Source organism: Amblyomma americanum, chromosome 1, assembly GCF_052857255.1.
Source record: "Amblyomma americanum isolate KBUSLIRL-KWMA chromosome 1, ASM5285725v1, whole genome shotgun sequence".
Classification (NCBI taxonomy): Eukaryota; Metazoa; Arthropoda; class Arachnida; order Ixodida; family Ixodidae; genus Amblyomma; species Amblyomma americanum.
The window spans coordinates 287,507,884-287,532,288 of record NC_135497.1 but is presented as its reverse complement, the minus strand read 5'-3'; the positions used below and the strand labels follow the sequence as shown (position 1 = coordinate 287,532,288).

The window sequence follows — 24,405 nt, the reverse complement described above, 5'->3', positions numbered from 1 at the left end:
AAAAAGGAAGGAAGAGACTTTTGCTAGCCCCGGCATCTGCCATCGATACAGAAGCTCCTGAGCTGGGGCGGCGGAAATAAAGGATAGCAGGCAGAATGGAGAAATTAAACGAAAGAGGTGAGGGGATAGGGGGGGGGGGAAGAGGTAATGTACACAAAAACTATTTACACAATAAGAAGTGTCGCCGCGACCGCTCGAAACAGGTTTTTGCGCCACGGCGGCAGAAGTCGTGAGCGTTCTCGCTTGCATATGAAACAGACTTGAGCCACTGCGGCGGGTACCGCGAACAGTAGAGGACCAATTTTTCCGACTCGACGGGATTACCCAAGAAGGAGGCAGAGGAGGAAAACTTTTTCTTTTTGCCAAAGAGGAAATCTTAGACAGGGTCTTCCGTCCGAGGTGGCCAGGCGTCCTTGGGCTCTGGCGACCTAGGTATCGTGCTCAATGGCATGGTCTGAGCTGAGCATCGCGGCCTCCCACTGCTCGGAGTTACAGAGCTGCAGCTCCCGCGGAGGGGGATCTCGTGGGCATGCCCACAGTATGTTGTGTAGGTTGTCCCTCTGTTGGCGTAGTTCACAATTAGGGGTGTATAATGCAGGGTACCCTAATGAAAATATTGAGCCTGGTTTCTGCGTGGCTTTCTGTGTGTGTTTATTGCCGCGCACAGTGCGAGGACTGAACATGACTCGCACAACGCGAGACAGCCTTGCAGAATGTGCGAGAGCTGAGCGTGGCTCGCAAAATGTGCGAGAGCTGAGCATGGATCGGCACAATGAGAGACAGCTGAGCATGACATGATGAGCACTAGACAGCTTCAAGTGAACTTATCTTGATATCGATGATACCTTGCATGGCTACAAGGCTGCTACATCACTGCTCAACTCATTATACTAATGTCCTGCTTTGAGGCCTCCTCATGTCTGCCGTTGCCTCATTCAGCATGTATGTTGTGACACAACAAGCTTTGCAGAAATGGTGCTTCATGGGATGTCTCTCAAGTGCATAGCATGATTGCAAAAAGACTAACATAAGATCACTTTCACTGGCTTTATTAATACAACATCCATCAGCATGGGTGCCACACGGTGGTCAAACAACTTCAGCTTCTCCGAGTCCAGCAGGTCGGGACTTGGATACAGCTAGGTTCTCACTGTGCAGCGCCTGCGAAAAGTATACGGGGGAAAAAAAAATCAGTTGATCTGTTTTGTGGAAATTCCGGAAAAGGGCAGAAGTAGTTCTACCACGAATTAACTGTGGGTGATTTCGAGAAGTTTCAGTTTTGAAACACAGAAGTTGGGAAAGCTGACTCAAGCACACAGGCTGCTCAGCATCAAACCGGCGCAAAATCTAACAACTGTGCCACACGGGAATTTCGTAGGCTCTCGGATCGATCGTCTATGAACTCAATGACACTTGATGCAGCAGCTTCCAATAGCCACCGAGTCCCTGTAGCAGTGTGGAACTCTGTCGAGATTTCGAGGGCCTTCGATTGATAGAAACTTGTGCTCTCAGACATGGAGCACTCGCAGCTACACACTAAGGGATCAAATCAAAGCAATTTAATGGCTGAAAGTTTACGCAACCTAAAATGTACAACTTATTTCGCTGAAAAAAAGACAGGCCGGCCACAAAACACTGCAGCCAACAAATTACCATTGTTGTCAGTTACCGAAAACAACGAATACCACCTTATCAAAAGTGCATGAGTGCAACTACTGCTTCCGAGCAAAATTATCGGTTGTGAAAGCGGCGCCACAACAGTTTGGTGTGAGGTGATGAAATCTCTCTACGGCGGTCGAGTATGCTGTGTAGCAGCGGCATAACTACCGAGTTCGATCGTGAATCTCGAAGGTGAATCTCCCGTCTTAACTGTTGTCTTTAAATACATATTTAAATTCATCTAATTTTAACTAATGTAAGCAGCACTCTAAGCATCACAGTTATATGTGTCTGGCCTGCTACAGCCTATAGAAAATTGCCATTATAAGATAGAGAACTATAAAGCACAACTACAGCACAATGCCGGCTACGAAAACAGATACGGAACATCTGCATGTATTTGTGCTGGAAGGGCTTGCATGGCCATTTTAAGTGCATGTGAATGTATACTAATGACATTCAGTTTCGTATATTTGCCTCTAACATTCCTGCTACAGCTCACAATTCACTTCCTGCACGTCATGTTTGATTGAAGTCGATTTTATTCCCTGGCATATATGTTCCATCTAAGAGACATTGTTACCCTTCAGAGTTATTCCGGTGCATTGACTCATTTCGAGTGCGAGCAACATTGGTCGCGTTGCTTCTCATTTCGGGATGTGAATGTCATCTACACGACAGGCAATAACATAAGTGCTCTGGACGGCTTTCATCGTGCATCTATGACACATCTGTAACTTTCAGAACTGGTTGATAGAAGAACTAAAGGACGTTCTAAGGGACGTTAGCAGCTCACTTTTTACATTATTTTACAATGAACTTACAATGTCGGCACGTTCTTGCTCAGTACGCATGTTGTCAAATAAATGTTCTTGCAGTATGGAAGGGAGCAACCAGTTTGCAATAATAGATACATTTTTCGGTTATTTCTCTACTAAAGTTGAAAATGGTTAACGGATACTATACGCCAAGAGGGAAATTATAAAACAACAAAAAGTGTGTTTGTTGCCTATAATTAAGCAGTAATCATTAAATAAATGCTCAAACATTGTTCCTTTTTCATATCGAACGGACCTGCTCAGTACGTCTCGGCAAGTTACTAATAAGCAAGCAAACACGCACATAGCCACACGCAGCCTCTTGGAGCTTGCTCAGCACGCACGTAAGCACGCACAGCCTCGGCAAGCCCTCGCTCAGCACGCGGGTGTCCACGCAGAGTACACGCATACGTCCACGCAGGCCACATTCAGCACGTATATGTCCACTTTCAATTTATGCGAGTTCTTGTACAAAATGAACGTGATCGCACACAAATATCAGTTCTCGTATTCAAATTCGCGTGCAGTGTCTTCAGTAGGGTTATGCATAGGCATAGGAAAGCGGATTTGGGAAGGAATATATGGGTCTGTAACTTTCAAACGTCCGCAAAATCATATACATTGAAAAAATAACTTCGCTTTTACTCGGATCATACCCAACACTTGTAATAATTAAGGGAGTAATTACTTATTCGCATCCACCAAAGCTCAGCCATACGGCTACAAAGGAAAGCTATACAGCTTTCTCAGAAACTTCGTAGTGAAAGAAAAATTCGACCTGATCCTAGGTTCGAACTCGAACCCGCGACCACCGCTTCAGCGGAGCAGTCTCTTTACCAACTGAGCTAACCGGGACGGCAAGCTTATGGTAGGGCGAGAGCGAATCGATCAATAACTCGAAGTGGGGACAGTGTTAGCCAAATATTTAGGGGAATTCCCCAAGGTGCAGTAAATTGCACTTGGGTGGATGCCAATGAGTAATTACTCCCTTATTACAAATTTACTCCACCTTTTTTTTTTCCTCCATGAGGCGGGCGACAGGCGCGTAGGAACACAGTCATGTAGTGCGCGCCATGCTGATTGAATGAGAGAGCTTTACTTTTCGTAGTGGTGCAAACATCTTGGGAGTGCCGCTATGGTGGCTAGTGCCGTGTTTCTGCAGCAGCGTTGTCGGCCTTGTCTCTGCCACAACGCTGTCCAGGCCAACGCATGCAGCGCGCATCCCTCTGTCACTACCGCCACATAGCTGAAAGTGAGAACATTAGTTTGATAGCAGTATTAGTCGATGAAGAAGACAGTGTGCAATGCACAACGCGAGAGTGTGTTGCAGTTTAACACGAGGCGTGTTCGGCTGCGGACATAGCCTAGTGACCTGTTCGCGCCGCCGCGGTTTCGAATCCCAGTCGCGGCAATATTTATTTTATTTATTTATGATGTGCCCAAGGTCGCCCTCAAGGTCAAGCATCACACAAACTGGTGAACCGTCTTGGTCTCGTGAAGTAATGCTTTCGCACTAAAAAAAAAAAAGCCATGAAACGCACTCACACCGCGGACTAACAGCAGGTTGTAAAATGCGCGGGAGTGAAATAAGTTTCGAATTCCATCGGACGCCTAATTCGTCGCATGTCGAGTGAATATACCAGTCACGCGTTAGCATACGGCTGTAACCCCAGCCTTCTGGCATTCGCAGAATCGCAGTGGCTACATACTGGTTGCACTGGAACTTTGGCGCATCATTGGAGACATTTTGTACAGTAAGGCCCATTTGTAACAGCAAGCAGCAGTCTTAACCCGATGGCGCTGTTTGGCGCAGTATTATCACCACTGCGTAACATGTCTGAGCTTTGAGCTGGACATCTCGCATCAAAGGGCTCATCATTTTTCTGCATCTCGGACTGAAACACGTACCACTCGAACGTTTCGTTGCATCTCGGGCTGCAGTGATCTTCAAAATCGGTTTCAATAATGGCGCCATAGTCGTCATGTCGAGAACGCGTGTCAATGAAAATGTGTCGAACACGCCCATTGTGGCTTGACCCGTAACATACTCCTATCGCACCGAAATCAGTGGTTCTCACTCGGTTGCGCAGAAAAAAAAGTCGAGTCTAAACCTTCTCCAGTTCTCTGCGACGCCGTCCGACAACATGGTACGGCCCGGGGACGGTAGCCGCTCCAGGCTTGCATTACCAGGAATTCGGGACAGCGCCAAGTCAGTGCCGCTAAACCTAGTGGTCTATATAGCATTCAGTGGGAGCCACTTGGTCATCCTCTTTCTTTAATACTTCACGGAGGATGTAAACGCGCTATTTTTGAATGTCACAGCCATGCTCCACGTTGTGGCAGCCAAGGAAACGAGAAGCGCTTGTCCCGAATCTCTGGTAATGATGGTTTCAGATTCACAGTTGGAAAAGCCGTTCACAAGTAGACCCGCGCACACCGGACACATCACGAGCAAAGAGGGTATTTATATTATCGGTGGTGCTTTCTTCAGCTCGTTTCTACAGTTGCCAGCTGTCCAGCTCACAGCAGATTAATGGATGGGGGGGGGGGGGAGAAGGTGGGAGCAAGCAAGAAATTTTACATAGGAAAACCATTCTGAACCCCGTTTCCTTCGGTGAGAAAAGTCGAAGACAGAGATGGCTCAAATAAGACTCCCCCCCCCCCTCCCCTTCCAACCTGTTTCCCAACTTAGGGCTGCATGAGAACAATTAGTTTGTTTTTGTTTTGTTTCTCGCGGCCTCTGATTCTACTGATACTGTTTTTTTGGGCCGAAACCGGGAGAAGTACCAGACTGACCCGGCACTTGACGATTGGCTATGCAGTGCAGCTTGCTTCTTCATAGTAGCTGTGTCTACCGCCGCGCCACCTAGATTGGAAGGCTCCCCAGCGCCGCGGAGATGTTGGGCGGGGGCGGAGAGTTACTGAAGCTAGTTCTATTAACGTTGGCTATTAGTGCGACGTTTCAGCGAAATACGGAGTCCAACCGCATGCCTTCGAGTTCGTACGCTCCGAAAAACTGCGCATGCGCGAAAGGAAAAAATATTGCTACGCTTACATTATGCCGTGCAAGCTGCGCAACTCAGTTTAAGCAGGCATAATCACCTTTTCTATTTTTTTCCCTTTCATCCTTGCTTAAGCTTTACGGTGCGATTAAGGCATCCACTCACTGTAAGACCACGATTTTTCTTATAACTAACGAAAGGCTCTATAACGAAATCTAAATGTCTAAAACAAAGGAATAGCTATCCCCGTTTGGAGCGCCCAATAAATGCCATATATTCAGGTCCAGTAGTTTTTACTCTGCACTCGGCCCTCTGCGAGTGGTGCGACAGTTTGCCAGTGCGTTTGGTGCGCTTGACTGCATCGACATCCCGCTAGATTCACAGGGCCTAGATGAGTGACAGCAGTGGATAGCGAAAGCGCAAAACGATTTCCGTTGTCCAATTAAACGGCGGCCATGATCAAAGCATTAATAACAGGGATGTGCGAATACTACTTTTTTTTCCAACCCGAATCGAATACCTTTGCTACCGGATCTAATACGAATAGTATGGCTAAAAACCGAATCGAATATATGTTATAGAAATTTGCTACTTGAGCGAATAGTCGTACGAAACGAGTGATCTTACGAAAACAACGAAGCGCTAGCGGTGGCGCTGCGGTACGGCGCTATAACTTAGACTTATCGCTCCAACTGCTAAAAGACGCAACATTGACCTTAGGAACATGAAGTCGGTGTATTAACGCTCTGACCGTCAAGTGATACGCGGAGGACAATTACATGTTGTTAATGATGACAGAAAAGAAAAAAATTACTGCCACATCTCAATACAAGAGGCTGGCGGGAGCTACTAAGTATAGTCATGGCCTCCGAGATCGGGCATAAAGGCTGAGTTTGCTGAACCTGACCGAGCCCTGCCGCGTCGTCCATCCTCGGAGGCCATGCATTTTGAACGCCGCCACACAAATGGCGCGATGCTGAGCTCTCCATCTCGCGCATGCCGGTTACGGCTACAGCATGGTACACGGCGTCAGTGTTGGTCCTGTTTTTGGAACAGCCGTCGAAAAAATAAATTCGGCAGGCCTTATTTCAACTTCGTGTCCAATGTTCGATCATTACTGGAAAGCATAAAAATATATTAAACTCGTTTGTGATAATTTTGGGCATGCATTATTTAATTCGTTCGACGAATCGCATAGGAGGATATTCGATTCGCTATTCGAAATTTTCGAATATTCGCACAACCCTAATTGATAGCCTCTGGACTGGCCTATCTGTTCTTAGTAACAAGACACTACTGTCATGCAGTGAAGCCATGTAGTGGCGCTGTGGCGACTAGAATGCTCGTGCGTCACGCGGGGAAGCCGACCAAAGCAGGTATGCTCGTGACGGAATTCACTGCCATCGCGCGTCCACTTTCAGCCTGACTCCTGTCGGTTTGAAAGCCAAGAAGACGGGGCTTAATATTCGGTACAGGCCTCTCACTCTTCTCTACGACATTGCTCCTGCAAGGCCCGTTTTCAAGGCGCTGTAGCTTAAGAGGGCCGCGGAAGAAACGGGTGTGCGTTGAAGAATGTGACATATCCGGTTAGCGTATACCTATGTTTGACCCTATCGGAGGCGATCAGTGCGCTTGTCCGAGGCTTCCTTGGTGGAGTAATGTTTAAGAGGAAAGGAAAAGTCGTCTTCTTGGTCTTTAGCTGGATATTTTAAGCTTTGAACTGGATACGGGCCGTGGTATAAGCGGGCATGCGGCAGCGGTTTCGTCGCGAGCTCCAGTTTCGGTGGCTTTGAAGAAAGCGCCAGTTTTCGACGTACAGGTACCTGGCCCTAACGATGCCAGTACTTACAGGCGGCTGACTAATCTCCAGCTGTACAATCCTCGGACTGCACGGGCTTGGGTGAGAGCGTTGGCATTGTGCTGCAATTGTGGACAAGGTCACCTAAGGCTATACGAAGCAATGACTATAACGAAGAAATGGCGGGTGCCTTTTTGACTTTGTTATAATGAGGTTCGACTTACAACCCCACCGCAAACGCGTACAGAGCGCTCGAAAGGCGTTTCGAAGCGTTCGGCGGCGCCTTATACGACCGCGCGCCACACTAGATGACAAGGAAAGCCGTTACGAGGCAAGGGCTGCGAGCGTGGGGTGGTCGGTCAGCTGATCGCGAGCAAGAGCCGATCAGCGGCTGGAGGTGCCCCATACGTGCACAGCTCACGCTGTGAAAGGTTCCTCAGCTCCTATTTCGTCGTCGCTCGTTCTTTGCCACAGCCGCTAGCACGGACTTCTCATTGCTCTCTGTTGAGAACACGCGCTCTTTCTTCCTCGGAGGTAACGCCGCAGCAAGTGTGCTGCGTTTGCGGCTCGGGGTCTAGGCGCACCGATCGCCCAGTTTTCGCCAGATATTCCAAGTCCACGCAGCAAGTGACGCGGCGGCACGAGCACGTAGGCAGGGCTCCGGCTGATACCAGCGACGCGTATGAGACAAACGCGCGGTGAGCTCCACCAACTCCAAGGGTACGTGAGCGCCGACCTTAGACAATTAAATTGCATGGGTCACAATTAAGACCGCCTTCGTACTAATCACCGAATAATAAGAAAACAACGCGTCAAACATTTCTCAGTGAAGCAAGAGCATCCCTGACAGTCACGTCTCAGCATACCATCTCTCAAGTCCTCCTTTGCAAGCCACCTCTCAACCGCACATCCCGACCCTTCAACCGCCTCTCTAACCTAACTGTACGTCGGGGCACAGTTCCGTTGTCATTCACAGCACACTTAAGGTGATCCTCCTCAGCATTTTTTTTATTTCGGCACACCAAGTAGCATAACTGTTCTTAGACGAGATTTCGCGCTTGAATTGCAATTGAAGTGAAATTCACTAAGGTGGCGGTTCGGGCTAGTCGGTGTAACTTAGCTGCGTGTCACTTTGGGAGTGTTTGCTTTCAAGTCTGTTTAGGACGCTTGACATGGTTGCGTTTTCCAGCGCGTTAAAATGACGAAAAAGCGAGCCTCCCACAGCGCCGCCCGGACAGCTCCGTCGAAGGGAGCAAGTCCGGCCTGGTGAAAGGAACGTATTGAGCAGAAAGGAGGAAAGTTTCGCACTGAAGTGGTACCTGGACGCCAACAGTGGTAAGCGGAGTGCTGACCTCCGTTTCAAGACCAAAGACGGGACGCCACTGTGATCGTTTCGTTCCCTATGTGCACCGCCAAAATGTTTCGTTCGCGTGTCTGCTAATATTTCTGGGCCATACCTCATCCTGCACCGATGTACACTATGCATCAGCTCTGCCTCTGCCCAGAGGCGAGCGCCCCCGCGCCGCACTGCCAAGGCTGTACTTTCGGGCCATACGCTTTCAGCGAGGTTGAGTTCTATAAAAGATGACGATACGCGATAAACGACGCTGAGCTCCAAGGAGGATACGTGGGTGAGGAGGGCATGAGGAGATTCATTTTATTTGCTTCCGCATTATCCCAGCCGTTGCCCTCATCTCTGTCCGCGGCGGTATAGCCGGACATTTTTAACAAGGAGGCGCCGGGCTTCTCTTCTGCTTCTACATTAGCGGGCCTGCTTTGTCCGTTTGTTACATTGAGTAAAACGAGTAGCACATGTGCTAATAAACAGCGCAGTGAATTGTCGTATATGGTACTTGTTTCGGCGGCCAAGGAAACAGCAGGAGGCAAGCAGGAGTTGAGCCTTTGGCATTCCACTTCATACCAGGCTCATAGCAATAAAAGTTTGATGGCAACAAATGACGCAGATCTGATAGTCTGAACTCGCCGTTCCTGATTGGTCTAAGCGCCGCAGTCGGCGCGAATATACTTACGATTGGTAGATGACATTTTAAAAGTGAGCCAAACAAGCCAGATTTGCTGTTCTTCCCACTATACCGGCTATATTCGGAGTGTAGGATTTTGACCCTGGACAAGCGTTTTCTGCACGTAGAAGAGACAAATAGAATGCGCGCAGTTTGAAACTGCTGCGAGCACCGGGACGTCAGTACGAGCAACAACGAAACACCCCCTGCTTTAGAATTTAGTACACTACTCCAGTCCACCATATCTCTTCAGACATGCCGCCGTGTCTATGCTTGTAGCGGCACATCACTGGAGTAAACTTCACTCAAGGTGTTGACATTTCACTTCCATATCCGCAGCGCTTTTTAAAGGCTACTTGTTTCGCACGGACACTTCCTAATTCTTGTTACGACTGGTGCTGCATGATTAAAGAATAATATATCCCATCTGGAAAGCTGAAACACGTTTCTAAGGAAGCCAATAAGATTGAAGTTTGGAGAAAATATCTTTAACATGTTGACGCCAAAAGCTTGCCGCTAGTAGGACGTGTACAGTTTTAAAAAATTGCAAAAGCTTTCCGAGTTACGATGTAGGCAAGACAGAGACATTCCAATTAAACCGTCACAAATGTAAATGCAGGTCAGCGTCTCATTAAGACTTTCTTTGTGAAAGGAAAACTAGGCCAGGTGTCCCTGCTACCGTCACAATATGACAACAACATGCGTACTTTTTGCTCACAAAAGACTTAAGACCATTTTAAGTCTTGTGTGACGATGAATTTTTGAAGCTCGCAGGTGTTCTGACCGCTGCTGATGCGGAAGCAGATCGGTGAAGGATGGGCTTCCGCATCCTACGACGGTGTCTCGTAAGGTTAGTAAAGTGACCATGCAGTGCACTGCGAGAAGCATTACAGACAAGCATTCACGCGACAAAAGAGGAAGGTAGGTGCTGCTTGAATGTGGATATGTGCACTGATAATTACAAGAAGGTAGTGGTGCATTACTGGCACTGCCAAATATGTGATGGACAGCAGGGCATTAACGGACCTCATCTTGTTCATCAGCTGTTTTCGTCCCGAGAAAGAGGCAGGTGACAGCATACGAAAGGAAATTCTGCATACATTCAAGATGAGATCTGATAGAGACATGTTAGTGAATTTTGTATTTTTACTTTGCACCTTGGTAAACTGCATCTGCGTCATATCAAGGTGCCAATATTATTGCTGCGCTTCGCTCTTACAGGTATACTAGAATAAACTGTGGCATTCACCTTCTGAAAACTGTTCTCCGGCGCATCTTTTGATGACGTTATCTTGCTCAAGAGCTAGGCAATTTGCATTTGCACATGCAGAAAGTGAAGGCCGCTGCGGCTTCTTTGGAACTGATTGGACTGGTAAGTAAATTGCCAGAAAGCGTTTGCCAAGAAGCGTGAACGAGGGGGAACCCTTAAGCTTACTATGATAAAGTCAGTTTTAAGGCGAAAGCCTTTATAGGCTCATGACTCGCCAGCGGGGACGTTCGCAGAAAAGTGTCACACTAAAGGTGTCAAACTGACGACGTCGTGTATCTATACAGGACGGAAATACGTAACAGTTCACATGTTAGTGTAAGGGAGGAAATTTCAAGAGCAGAAAACATACAAGCGGGTGGACGCCAGTCACGCTTGGAGATAAGATAAGCTATGGAAAGATTAATGATAGTTGCCAGACCTAGAAGCAGACTTTGACCCAGTTGATGTAGATTCCGTCGGATAAAGAAATTTGAAAGTTCACAAACAATTGTACAGTTTTTAATCAGCATCTTCACCACACATCAGCGACACAAGCAGCAACACCGCACTAAAGGCTTTCGCCTCACCTCACCTCACCAACAAAGTGCCCCCGTGAATTTTCTTTTTGACACAAACGATGTCGCTGAAGCCCTTTCTTTCCTTCGTTCTTTCTTTCTTTCTTCCTTCCTTCCTTCTTTTTTTCTTTCTTTCCTTCCTTCTTTCTTTCTTTCTGTCTGTCTGTCTGTCTGTCTTTCTTTCTTCCTTTCTTTCTTTGTTTATTTATTTATTTATTTCTTTCTTTCTTTCCCTCTTTCTTTCTTTTTTTCTTTCTTTATTTCTTCCTTTTTTCCTTTCTTCCTTTCTTTCTTTCTTTTTCTCTTTCTTTCCTTCTTTCTTCCTTTCTTTTTCTTTCTTTCTTTCTTTTTTCTTTCTTTCCTTCCTTCCTTCTTTCCTTCTTCCTTTCTTTCTGTCTGTCTGTCTGTCTGTCTGTCTTTCTTTCTTCCTTTCTTTGTTTCTTTATTTATTTCCTTCTTTCTTTCCTTCTTCCTTTCTTTCTTTTTCCCTTTCTTTCTTACTTTGTTTCCTTTTTTCTTTCTTTCCTTCCTTCCTTCTTTCCTTCCTTCTTCTTTTCTTTCTTTCTGTCTGTCTGTCTGTCTGTCTTTCTTTCTTCCTTTTTTCCTTTCTTTCTTTCTATTTTTCTTTCTTTCCTTCCTTCCTCCTTTCTTTTCTTCTTCCTTTCTTTCTTCCTTTCTTTCTTTCTTTCTTTCTTCCTTTTTTTCTTTCCTTCTTCCTTTCTTTCTTTCTTTCTTTCTTTCTTTCTTTTTTTTCTTTCTTTCCTTGCTTTCTTCTTTCCTTCTTTCTTTCTTTCTGTCTGTCTTTCTTTCTTCCTTCCTTTCTTCCTTTATTTATTTCTTTCTTTCTCTCTTTCTCTCTTTCTTTCTTTTTTTCTTTCTTTCTTTCTTCCTTTTCCTTTCTTTCTTTCTTTTTTCTTTCTTTCCTTCCTTCCTTCCTTCTTTCTTTTTTTCTTTCTTTCTTTCTTCCTTTTTTCTTTCCTTCTTTCTTCCTTTCTTTTTCTCTTTCTTTCTTTCTTTCTTTCTTTTTTCTTTCTTTCCTTCCTTCCTTCTTTATTTCTTTCTTTCTGTCTGTCTGTCTGTCTGTCTTTCTTTCTTCCTTTCTTTCTTTCTTGATTTATTTCCTTCTTTCTTTCTTTCCTTCTTACCTTCTTTCTTTCTTTTCTTCTTTCTTTCTTTTTTCTTTCTTTCCTTCCTTCCTTCTTTCCTTCTTTCTTTCTTTCTTTCTGTCTGTCTGTCTTTCTTCCTTTTTTCCTTTCATTCATTCTTTTTTTCTTTCTTTCCTCCCTTCCTTCCTTCTTTCTTTTCTTCTTTCTTTCTTTCTTTCTTCCATTTTCTTTCTTTCTTTTTTTCTTTCTTCCCTTCCTTCCTTCTTGTAAGCGCCTTGTAAGCTGTCCCGTTTGTGCGCGCTAACTAACAATGAAACGAGAACAAAAGCAGGCTGTGGTGTAAACCACAAAATCAAGTTTGTGTCCTGTCGAATGGGAGTAGTGTATGAAATCCCGCTTAGTTGCGGCTCAGTTTACGTGGGACAAACGGGACGCTGCATTAATAAGCGCCTACAAGAACACAAAAATTCGTTGGGCTCTCACAGCGGCATGCATTTGCCGAAACACTGTCTTTCTTGTGACAATAAATGCACGCCACTCTTTGAGCGTACAAAGATAATCGGAAGGGCCAAAGACCAGAAAACGCGTGAGGTCATCGAAGCCTGGCAGATTGATAGATATGGGCCCGAGAAGTGTGTAAGCGAGGCTTCGGTCTATCTGTACAAGAAGGAGCTGAAGTTCTTGAACTCGATAAGATAGAGTTTGCTTGTTGCGCATGCGTAGGGTTGATGATTGAAGGAAGATGTGTTTCAATAAACAGTTGCAAGTCCGCGCTCGTCCTGTCTACTTCTTCCCTGTGTATCGTCCTTTGCGTGGTTTTCGTTCTTAGTTCATGGATTACCAACTAGCCCCCCATCGTACACTCCTTCCTTCTTTCCTTCTTTCTTTCTTTCTTTTTTCTTTATTTCTTTCTTTTTTTCTTTTTTTCTTTCCTTCCTTCTTTCTTTCCTTTTTCTTTCCTTCTTTCTTTCTTTCTTTCTTTTTTCTTTCTTTCCTTCCTTCTTTTTTTCTTTCCTTCCTTCCTTCCTTCTTTCCTTCTTTCTTCCTTTCTTTCTTTCTTTCTTTTTCTTTCTTTTTATCTTTCTTTCTCTTTCTTTCTCTCTTTCTTTCTTTCTTTCTTTCTTTTTTCTTTCTTTCCTTCCTTCCTTCCTTCTTTCTTCCTTTCTTTCTTTCCTTCCTTCCTTCCTTCTTTCCTTTTTCTTTCTTTCCTTCCTTCCTTCCTTCTTTCTTTCTTTTTTGTTCCTTTCTTTCTTTCTTTCTTTTTTCTTTCTTTCCTTCCTTCCTTCCTTCTTTCTTCCTTTCTTTCTTTCCTTCCTTCCTTCTTTCTTTTTTCTTTCTTTCCTTCCTTCCTTCTTTCTTTTTTCTTTCTTTCCTTCCTTCCTTCTTTCCTTCCTTCTTTCTTTCTTCCTTTCTTTCTTTATTTCCTTCCTTCTTTCTCTCTTTCTTTCTTTCGTTCTTTCTTTTTTCTCTCTTTCCTTCCTTCCTTCCTTCCTTCCTTCTTTCTTTTTTTCTTTCTTTCCTTCCTTCCTTCCTTTCTTTTTTCTTTCCTTCCTTCCTTCTTTCCTTCTTTTTTTTTCTTTCTTTCTTTTTTCTTTCTTTCTTTCTTCCTTTCTTTCTTTCTTTCTTTTTTCTTTCTTTCCTTCCTTCCTTCTTTCCTTCTTTCAATCTTTCGTTCCTTCCTTCCTTCGTTCTTTCTTTTTTTCTCTCTTTCCTTCCTTCCTTCTTTCCTTCTCTTTTTCTTTCTTTTTTTCTATCTTTCTATCTTTCTTTCTTTTTTTTCTTTTCTTCCTTCCTTCCTTCCTTTCTTTCTTTCCTTCTTTCTTTCTTTCTTTCCTTCCTTCTTTCTTTTTCTTTCTTTCCTTCCTTCCTTCCTTCCTTCTTTTTATTCTTTCCTTCCTTCCGTCTTTCCTTCTTTCTTTTTTCTTTCTTTCTTTTTCTTTCTTCCTTTCTTTCTTCCTTCCTTTCTTTCTTTCTTTTTTCTTTCCTTCCTTCCTTCTTTCCTTCTTTCAATCTTTCTTTCTTTCCTTCCTTCCTTCCTCCCTCTTTCTTTTTTTCTTTCTTTCCTTACTTCCTTCTTTCCTTCTTTCTTTCTTTTTTTTCTATCTTTCTATCTTTCTTTCTCTCTTTCTTTCTTTCTTTTTCTTTCCTTCCTTCCTTCCTTCTTTCTTTCCTTCTTTCTTTCTTCCCTTCTTTCTTTCTTTCTTTCCTTCCTTCCTTCCTTTCTTTTTTTCTTTCTTTCCTTCCTCCTTTCTTTTTTCTTTCTTTCCTTCCTTCCTTCCTTCCTTCTTTCTTTTTTTCTTTCTTTCCTTCCTTCCTTCTTTCCTTCTTTCTTTCTTTCTGTCTGTCTGTCTTTCTTCCGTTCTTTCTTTCTTTATTTATTTCCTTCTTTCTTCCTTTCTTTCTTTCTCTCTTTCTTTCTTTCTTTCTTCCCTTCCTTCCTTCTTTCTTTTTTCTTTCTTTCCTTCCTTCCTTCCTTCCTTCTTTCTTTTTTTCTTTCTTTCCTTCCTTCCTTCTTTCCTTCTTTCTTTCTTTCTTTCTGTCTGTCTGTCTTTCTTCCGTTCTTTCTTTCTTTATTTATTTCCTTCTTTCTTTCTTTCTCTCTTTCTTTCTTTCGTTCTTTCTTTTTTCTTTCTTTCCTTCCTTCCTTCTTTCTTTTTTTCTTTCTTTCCTTCCTTCCTTCTCTCCTTCTTTCTTTCTTTCTTTCTGTCTGTCTGTCTTTCTTTCTTCCGTTCTTTCTTTATTTATTTCCTTCTTTCTTTCTTTCCTTCTTTCTTTTTTCTTTCTTTCTTGCTTGCTTGCTTTCTTTATTTCTTTCCTTCTTTCCTTCTTTCTTTCCTTCTTTCTTTCCATCTCTCTTTTTTTTCTTGTCTCCTTGGGCATAACCGAAGAGGTGGCCAAGGCTAAGGCGAATGAGCACCTGACAAAGTGCGCATTCGGGCAAGCAGTCGTTTCAGGTTCCGGCACTAATACAAAAGCTAATAAAAATGGACTATAGTAACTGTCAAAATAACATGTTATTAGCAATTTCACCGGCTGTGCACTAGAATGACAGGTATAGAATACAACAGTAATACAATGGTACATCGGGAACATGACGCCTACAATGATAGACCAATGTACAACAGACCAGTGTCGAATCAGCAGTTTGTACGCCATCAGGCATGCAAGCATGATATTCCTCGTGTAACCATAACACTAGCACGATTCCAAAACATCAGATCACAGTTATGGGAAATGACAGGAGCATAGCAAAAAGAACAGCGACTATGCTAATGAGATCAAGTGAAGTCGCTGACGGGGCCCATTAACGCTGTCGCGTCATATCCTAAAACGCGGAGCTGGAGTGTCCTCCCAATTTTTCTTTCTTTTCTACGAAGCTGCTTAACCCGACCGCGGCGGCTGCGTTTTTATGGAGGAAAAACGCTAAGGCGCCCGTGTGCTGTGCGATGTCAGTGCACGTTAAAGATCCCCAGGTGGTCGAAATTATTCCGGAGCCCTCCACGACGGCACCTCTTCTTCCTTTCTTCTTTCACTCCCTCCTTTATCCCTTCCCTTACGGCGTGGTTCCGGTGTCCAACGATATATGAGACAGATACTGCGCCTTTTCCTTTCCCCCAAAACCAATTATTATTATTATTATTATTATTATTATTATTATTATATTATTATCCTCCCGACCAAAAAGGACTTTCCAATCACGGTGACGCCGACGCCGGGTTTCCGCCGGATGGTACCTTTAACGCTATGGCGTTAAAATTGATTCTTACCTCATAGCTACAGCTTGCGTAACAATAGCGTTATGATGTTTGCCTTTTTTGTTGTCTGTAGTGTGACTTTTCTTTTAATGAGATTCGTTGTTCTCTTCGCTCTCTTTCTAATTTTGGCAATGCCTTGCTTCTACGTTTTTGTCACTGGGTATGTGTTTTTAATAGTGTCCACAATCTGCGGCCTCGAAATTTCAGAGCCAACAGTAGCCTTCAGTTTTAATTCCCAATATATGTATGTAGGGCTGGAAATTTTCGTGCTACCTTGACTGAAGTATGATTTATAATAGGGCAGTAATTACTCATTGGCATCCACCTAAGCACACCCATGTGGCTACAAAGGAAAGTTATACGGCTTTCTCAGAAACTTCATAGCTAAAGAAAAATTAGTCGTATTCCGGGGTTCGAAGCCGGGACCACCATTTGACCTGAGCAGTCGCTCTGCCAACTGAGTTAACCAGGACGGCCAGCATTACTCCCTTAAAACAAATCTCCTCCACCTGGAAGGATTCCGCTGAACATATGACCAACAGTGTTCCCATTTTTCATTGTAAATGCAGTATTGAAAAGACCACACAAAATACGCAACACAATTGCTTGAAGTAAGCTCAAAATTTAAACTTTGAAGGGAATTCAAAAAAGACAAAGTTGAAGCAATCCAGAAAATTCAAACACAGTTTGAAATACCGAGAACAATACGAAGAGGAAAAAAGTGAGAAGATGGCAGAATTATTAGATCGAGCATCAAAACAAAAAAATAACCCGCAAAAAGTACATGAGAACGGTGCCCAGACACGTCACGTTCTGATATAAGTACGCGACATTGGATGATATTTACAGGCGCGAACTTCAGCAGCAATTTGTGACGGTAGGGCATTCCATTCAGCTGTTGTTAGGGATATACTGTATTTTCTGGACTATAGTCCGCACGGGCATATACTGGCTTAAAATCAAAAAAGTTTTTGCTCAGATAGTCCGCACCAGGTGCATAGTCAGCGGGAACGTATTTCGGCTGAAAATATTTTTTTTTGTATTGTCCGCTGATGTTTCAGGCAAGCAGCCCAGATTTTCCTCAGGTCTTTCAGGGAAATAGTCCACACCTGCGCACTTTTTTCATCGACGTCAAATTATTTATTCCTTGCTTTGTGTCACTTCACTGCTTGCCCACGCTCCACTACACTGAGCTCGAATTCTGCCGGGGAGGCTGTTGGTCTTTTTGTAGCCACCAGAGGTGGGCAACCTCATGAGGTTTAGACCTCATGAGGTCGACCTCAACCGCAAAATGACCTCAACCTCACGCGTGAGTTTGGGGTTGAGTGAGATCGTCATTCAGTGAGGTCGAGTCATTTTGCAGTTGCCACGCCTTACTCCGACGAGTGCCGCTTCCGAAGCACAGTTGCAGCGCATCACCGCAGTGTTCATGCAATGACGCTTGGTGTTCGGTTTCCCCTGTTTGGACAACCGGACGCCACAGTTCCCTCTTAGCTTCCGGTGCTGCACCGTAACGTCCGTGTAGTCCGGGCCTACAGGAAAACGCACCCCTCTGGTCTTCCCGGAAGGAGTGTTACTGTCACAGCACGCCACTATCCCTCCTCCTTGCCCCGCTGGCGTAGCACCCGGCTGCCTGCCGGTCGGCTGAAACTCCCAGGAGCACGCAAAGTACGTAACTCACGTTGACCCGCGGTAGCTTTGTTTTGATGCCGCAAACAAATAAGCTCAGTCCAACAAGCACGCAATAAATTCGTCGCAGCGCGGATGGCCCCAAGCAAGACTGCTTCGTGTTCATGCTCGTTGCCGGCGCTGACGTCATGGCTCTTGCCTTGCAGTCGAGTAAAGGGGATCCTGCTGTAATATATTACAAGCTGACTTAAAGGGGCCATGGCAGGCTATTTTCACGCATACCCTGCTTATCGCCTTTAATTCCCAACAGGTTAAATTTCAATTCCCCCAATTTTCAGTTGATTCTGTGTGGTAAATATTTTTTAAACGAATTTTTTTCGTTTTTTTTTCCGAACTGCTTCCTGGTCTGGCAACCTCTGATCGCTGACGTGACGTAGTGTTCCTGTATATGCTCCCGCAGGGAGCAGAGTCTCGCGACTGTTTTCCCCGCGCCGCTCGTAGCACTATTCGCGGAGCGGCGATCACGTGATCACGCTGACGTATTTTGTTCCAAACCGTGTCTGCTCATGCCCAACACATGAGCCGGATGGGGACAGCCGCTCCCATATTGAGCACAGTCTGCTTTGTTATACGACTGAGGGGTATTGTGAAGCCCCCACTGGGATGAGGAGGGGAGCTTCTAAACGGCCTTCTCGTGAGGCTCCTGCCACACGAGAAGCAGGTTTCCCGCAGAGCTTGGAACAAAATGGCGGACCTTCGCGCAACTCTGCTCCCTGCGGGAGCATATACAGGAATTCTAACGTGACGAGCGCATACACGCCACGCGTCATCTGCTGCGAGCTGTTGAGGTGTTTGCATGCACACCGTAGACAGCGGTATCTCGAAAGGTTTTTTTCTTTTAGCCTAGCGAAATAAAATGCATTTTCTGTATTCTCTTTTGGGAAGCCTTCAACTTAGTACGCGAGCTGAGTGACCCTTGGGAAATCGGACTTGCTCGTGGCGCCAACTTTCCGATTCTTGAGGAAACAGTAATCGATGGACCCCTGCTTTATTATTTACGTTTAGAAGCATGCTGTTCGTATGTTATGAGTGTGGTCTCTTTTGAGCAGTCAAGTGCTCCCGTATGTGAAAAGCGGCACGTGTCGTGCATGCCTTCGCCGATGTACGCCGGGAAAGCCGCGGCGTTTTGTAGCTAGCTACCAAGTTCTTGTCCGCTATTCATCGGCTCGATAATTAAACTCAAATTATCAAAAGGTGATACTAGAGTAGCCTTGAGGCACGAAAGGAGCAGAGAAAAGTGCCGAGTGCGGCGACTTCCGCGCTGCGCGTACGCGTTTATAAGTCGAACATACATTTCCTTCGAGAACCCTTTTGCAACAACCAAGCCGCTTGCAAAACCTTACGTGACTCGAATGCTTTCACTGCCCGAACCGATGAATTGTCGCCGCCGTCTAAATGAGTGCTTCGAAATAATAGTACAGAATTTTGCTGTGCGTGTGCATGGTGCCCCAGGAGTGCTACGATTACGACAACTGTAGTCCCGTGCTGGGGTTGTTTACAGGGCTGTGCGCAAACAGTACTGCTTGTTTGCGTGGCATGATACGCCAGGTGGGTTATCCTTATCTTAAATATTACGTACTCTTGCTCACAAATTGCACTTTTACTCATTTATACACCATGATAACTCTGCAATACCCGCCGATCATGCTGTATTGCCTGTTTGGGAAACGCTTCGCGTAATATACCGGTGATTTCCGCTAATTGTATCTGCTTTCTCTTATGTCGCCAAAATTTAATTTTAGATCGGTTTAGCTAAACATACGTTCGGAAATTATATGAAATAATGAAAACAACCAGATTTGTTGTCCACAGTCGATGTCGACGGCTGCTGTCGGCTGCCTTCTGCACATGCTATGCAGACCGGGTCACATATTTCGGCACTTCCCCATTATTGTACTCGCGTCCTGCGATGTAGGCAGTCGTCGCTTTGAGGGCACTGTAGCCAAAAGTACGTTCAACATCTATTTGCAGGAGCTAAAACTTGCGAATTCGCTCTCCGCAATCGCCGAAATCGCACACGCGAATCCTGCACACTCGCTAGGCCTCGTCAATAAAAGGGGCCGGCGGTCCACCGTCAACCGAAATTCAAGAATATGGCAAAAGTTACCCACTGATTAGTAATAAAGTGTGAACATGTGATATGCACTCGCTTTTTAAAGTTTTTTCGATAACGGTAAGCTACACAAGCGCAGTTTTTCCGGCCGTCGCCTCACCGGGCGTGAAGCTTTCGCTCGGCCGCACAAGCGACGGTAGCGAGCGGCACGGCACCATCGTGCGGGGTTTTCTGCCCGTGTCGCTTGCCTCGCCGATCGGTCTCTATGCGCAGGCACCGAATGAAAGCACATCTTCGCTGGTGCACGCACACCGCGTATGTCGCCGTGGCTAGCATGAGGTCCAATAAGTTCTAAAATTCTTAAGTTTATGCATTGTCATACCAACAAGTCCCCTACCACTCCCTTCTGGTTCCCACTAAGCTGAGTCTTTAGCATTACAACGATACGCGATCGTTGATCGTGCTGGCGTAGTCGTCGGTCTAGCGTGAAAGGCCAGTGCGTCAGCGACGGCATTTGCATACCGATCAGCCCACCGACCGTCGATCGCCGTCGTATCTGCCTATAGTGTGACCGGACCCTACCTACACGGAAGAAAAACTGCGTTACTGTTATTATCGCTTTTGCGGTACCAGTCATTCATATATGGGGGACGACTGCTACTTCGATCGCCGGCGAAAGTACAGGGTGGAATGAGACCTCGCTGCGCATATTGCAGCAAAGAGAGCAGACGAAGTTGCTTCGTGTATGTGCTAGTGACGTCAAGGGAGCTTTCAATATGGCGGTCGCTGCCGGTGGGAGGAGTCCCGGTCTCAATTTCGATCGTATTTTTTAGAAAATACAGCGCATCCAGGTCAGCCAAATTTCGTAACTTTGATCATAAGCTCTACCATTAGTTACTGAACCAGAAAACTGCGTTATGAAGAAAGATCATGTCATGGCCTCTTTAAGCAGGCGTTTACTTCATATTCATGTAAACGCTACTAAGACATGCACCTACCTTAGGCGACCTGCTCCGACCTCAAATCATGCACGGCCAGAGCGGGGCAGCTGCAGAGTAAAAATCCACCTCCGCGGAAACTTATGGCTGGGGACTTGGCCCTGCAAAAAAACGGCACCGTGCTCTTTATGAGCTGCAAAACGCTGTACGCGCACAAAAAGAGTAAAGCAGCTACTGTACTCCATTAAGCAGGCTCTTCGTATTCATGGAAACGCGACTACAGACATGCACCTACCTTAGGCGATCTGCTCCGACCTCGAATCCACCATGGCCAGAATCTACCGCCACGGAACCTTACAGCAGGGACGTGGCCCTTCAAAAGAACGGCACCGTCCTCTTTATGGACTATAAAACGCTGTACGCGCACAAAAAGAGGAAAGCAGCTTCTGTACTCTCTTAAGCAGACGTTTACTTCGTATCCATGTAGACGCGACTATAGATATGCACCTACCTTAGGCGATCAGCTCCGACCTCGAATCCACCACGGCCAGATGGGGGGGGGGGGAGCTGCGGAGCAAAAATCCACCGCCGCGGAACCTTACGGCTGGGGACGTGGCCCTGTAAAAGAATGGCACCGAGCTCTTCATGGACTATAAAAAGATTGTACGAGCACAAAAATAGTAAAGCAGCTACTGTACACCTTTATGCAGGCGTTTACTCCGCCTAATACCGCCAGATGGGACAAATACCGTGTTCACTCCTGCTTCGGCAGATAGAGAGTATATTTAAATAAGGACCCTCCTGGCACTCGGAGGGTATATAGCGCCGGTCTCTCAAAATCGCCATGAACCTCCTTGCTTACACGCTCTCTCCCTACTTTACTGCTCCCTCTGCGTGTGTGATTGGCCGAGCACGCGTGTACGTGATGCATCGCACAGCTAGCGGCCTGTTTCATATGTAGCACCGGAAAAGGACCAACGCTTCCAGCGCACGCGCGATACAGTCGCCTCGATTACGCCAGCGATTTGCGCAGTGATTAGCGATGGCTGGAATACAGTTTTACATTAAAGAATGATCACAATTGCGGTGCTAAAGAGTGAGGAAACTTCGCGTCTTTTAAGTGCGTCAAGGAGTTCTGATCCTCATAGGGGGCGCTCATAAGCAGTGATGGACAGGTGTGGCCACCTTACCACCGAAAAATTCCTGATTTCAACCGCCAACCTAAATTTCTGCCGCCCTCTGCTACGCTTGCTTTCTCTAGGAATCCATTCTTTTACCATAGCGGGGCATCGGTTATCTTGCCTCGCATTACATGTCCCGCCCATTCCTTCTTAATTTCGACTAGGATGTAAATAACTGGAGTTTGTTCTCTCACCCATTCTGCCCTATTTCTGTCTCTTAACGTTATACCAATCATCTTCCTTGTCATAGCTCGCTGCGCTGCCGTTCACTTTGTTTCAAATCTTTCCTTAAGTTTTCTCCCCGAGCGTGTACTGGCAGCGTCCTTCATGAACTCTGTTACTGGCAAGATACTACTGCTATATTCTATACTCTAATGACCCGGGAGCACCTGCCAAATACACTCCGCCCCGTTCTTATTCTCCTACCCCAAAAGATGATCTACAAAAACCCAGTAACTGGTTGCCTGAGAGCGACCACTATAAACTTTTAGAAAAAAAGGTATTAATACTTACTATCTTTGCGGTAGTAACTGGTTGTCTCATATGTTACTACCCTGTTAGTAACTGGAAGGTAAGTTACAGTTTCCAACCCATTGAGTTTGTAACGGCTACTACCCGCAGTTAGTAACGGGAAGCTAGTAGTATTTACTGAAAAAATGAATAGATACTTTCGCATATGTTTCTTAATTTCTGCATATAGAAAGAAAAGCTACATAGTCAATTTTACTAAATCCCGAAACCAAATTAGAGCTGTCAGAGCGTGCTCGCCGTAAATCACACACTTGGGTTTAGGCTTATTGCGCACTACATGTACAAATTATGCGAGGTGATGGCATCAACTTCACCGGGCACAAACAGATGTTCAGAATGCAAGAAAAGCACAAACAAGAAAGAGTCACACACGCGCACTGGGCTTGCACCGGTAAAACTTTCTCAGTCTTGTAGAATCCGTAAATCTGACTCAATTACGGGCTAGTGGCTCTTACCCGTTGAGCTAAAAAACCAGCGTTAATTATGAAGTTGACATCGTAGAAGCAGCTTAGTCTAACTAACCGCACGCCATAGCAGAAATGTTTAATTACAAAACCAACCTATTCGCGCCACAGACTGCGTCAGTTATATTCTTTGAGTTTATATTAGGGCTAAAGAATCGGTTATTAACTGGGTACTAACTAGCGACCACAGTTAGCAAGAAAGTAGCAAGGGCTACTTTTACTAACTATACCTTGAAGAGGGCAGTAAATAGTAAAGCGCAGTCCGAGTTAGTAACTGCTGCACTTACTACCTTTTTACTACCCTTTTACTAACTTCTTTTTTAAGAGTCTGCGCCTAGGTAGTAGCAGGCAGTGAAAAGTTAATAACGGTGCAGTTACTAACATTTTTCTTGCAGCTTCTAACATTTTACTAACTGTTTTAAGAGTGTAGGAGGAGTTACCGTGATGTCACGGGCGCCACTTTACTGTCCAGCGGTTAACTTCGTAAGTGCAGGCCGGGCTGGACAGTACGAATACCTCATTACATATCTAGCTGCAAGTTTCGTCAGGTAGCGCTATAGCTGTGTCAAAAGAGGGGCCAGTCAGGGCGAATGCTTTAACGTTGGTTTGATCTGTTAATATCCCGATTGCACCATGCATGGAAGCTTGGTGGAAGCTTCGCGTGACAAACGCTCAAGCCATTCTGCACTGAATCGTGGTGCCTCACAAAAAAATTCAAAAAATTAACGGCCTTGTACTGCACTGTTGTCGATACATCGCTCAGCCCACTGGCACCTTTTCCGTTTCCCCTCCACCGGAACACGGACGCCGCGGCAGAGATTGAAGCTTGGACCTTGGGCATTGTATACGTGAGCAAGTGGTACACCTGCACCTTTTTTCGTGTTGATTACACATGGGCTAAAGAGCAGGCCTTATAGCTTCACTGAACACCACGGATGCAAAAATGCAATGTGTACATTTTGCGCGAAGTTGTTTCACGAGCTGGGAAACGTGGCTCACTGGGCCTGACGCGTATTTTTTTTAATTTCTTACACTAAGAAAGCCCTCTCACACATTTAGGAGGTCCCGTTCACCGTCTCTGACTTTGGGACCTCCTTCTGTATTCCAATGTCTTTCTCTAGCCTTGTACCATAAACATGTAATAAACGAACCTTGAACATCGCTTTTCATCGAATCAGTCACACAACCTGCTTCAAACACAGGATTTCCTTTTGCTCTCATTTGCTCTTTTAAAAGTGAAAGCTTACAGGCCTCAGGTTAAACAGTTTCGCGTGATTCCTATAGAGCCGTGCTGCGCATGCGCGAGGAGCAGTGACGACCCACGGCGCATTTCTCTCTCTCGCTCTCTAGTCACAACTGCGCATGCGCCACTAGTAACACCGAGCCACAGGTGTTCCGCCGCCGTCGACACCACTGCCGTGTATGAATATATACGTGTTTGTTTGTGTGTGTGTGTGCGTGCGTGCGTGCGTGTGTGTGTGTGTGTGTGTGTGCGTGTGTGTGTGTGTGTGTGCGCGTGTGTGTGTGTGTGTGCGTGTGCGTGTGTGTGTGTGTGTGTGTGCGTGT

At 45.5% G+C, this 24,405-nt stretch overlaps 2 long non-coding RNA genes across 2 annotated transcripts in view; both read right to left on the bottom strand.

Annotated features, from left to right (window-relative positions):
• LOC144097907 (uncharacterized) overlaps positions 1 to 24,405 on the bottom strand; it is a 78,493-nt gene that overhangs the window by 42,821 nt on the left and 11,267 nt on the right. The window lies entirely within an intron of this gene.
• LOC144097849 (uncharacterized) lies at positions 1,034 to 20,820 on the bottom strand. The gene is made up of 3 exons (XR_013307104.1): positions 20,724 to 20,820; positions 3,577 to 3,723; positions 1,034 to 1,161 (listed from the first exon to the last, which is right to left on the bottom strand). It is a non-coding gene; the product is annotated as an uncharacterized LOC144097849 (long non-coding RNA).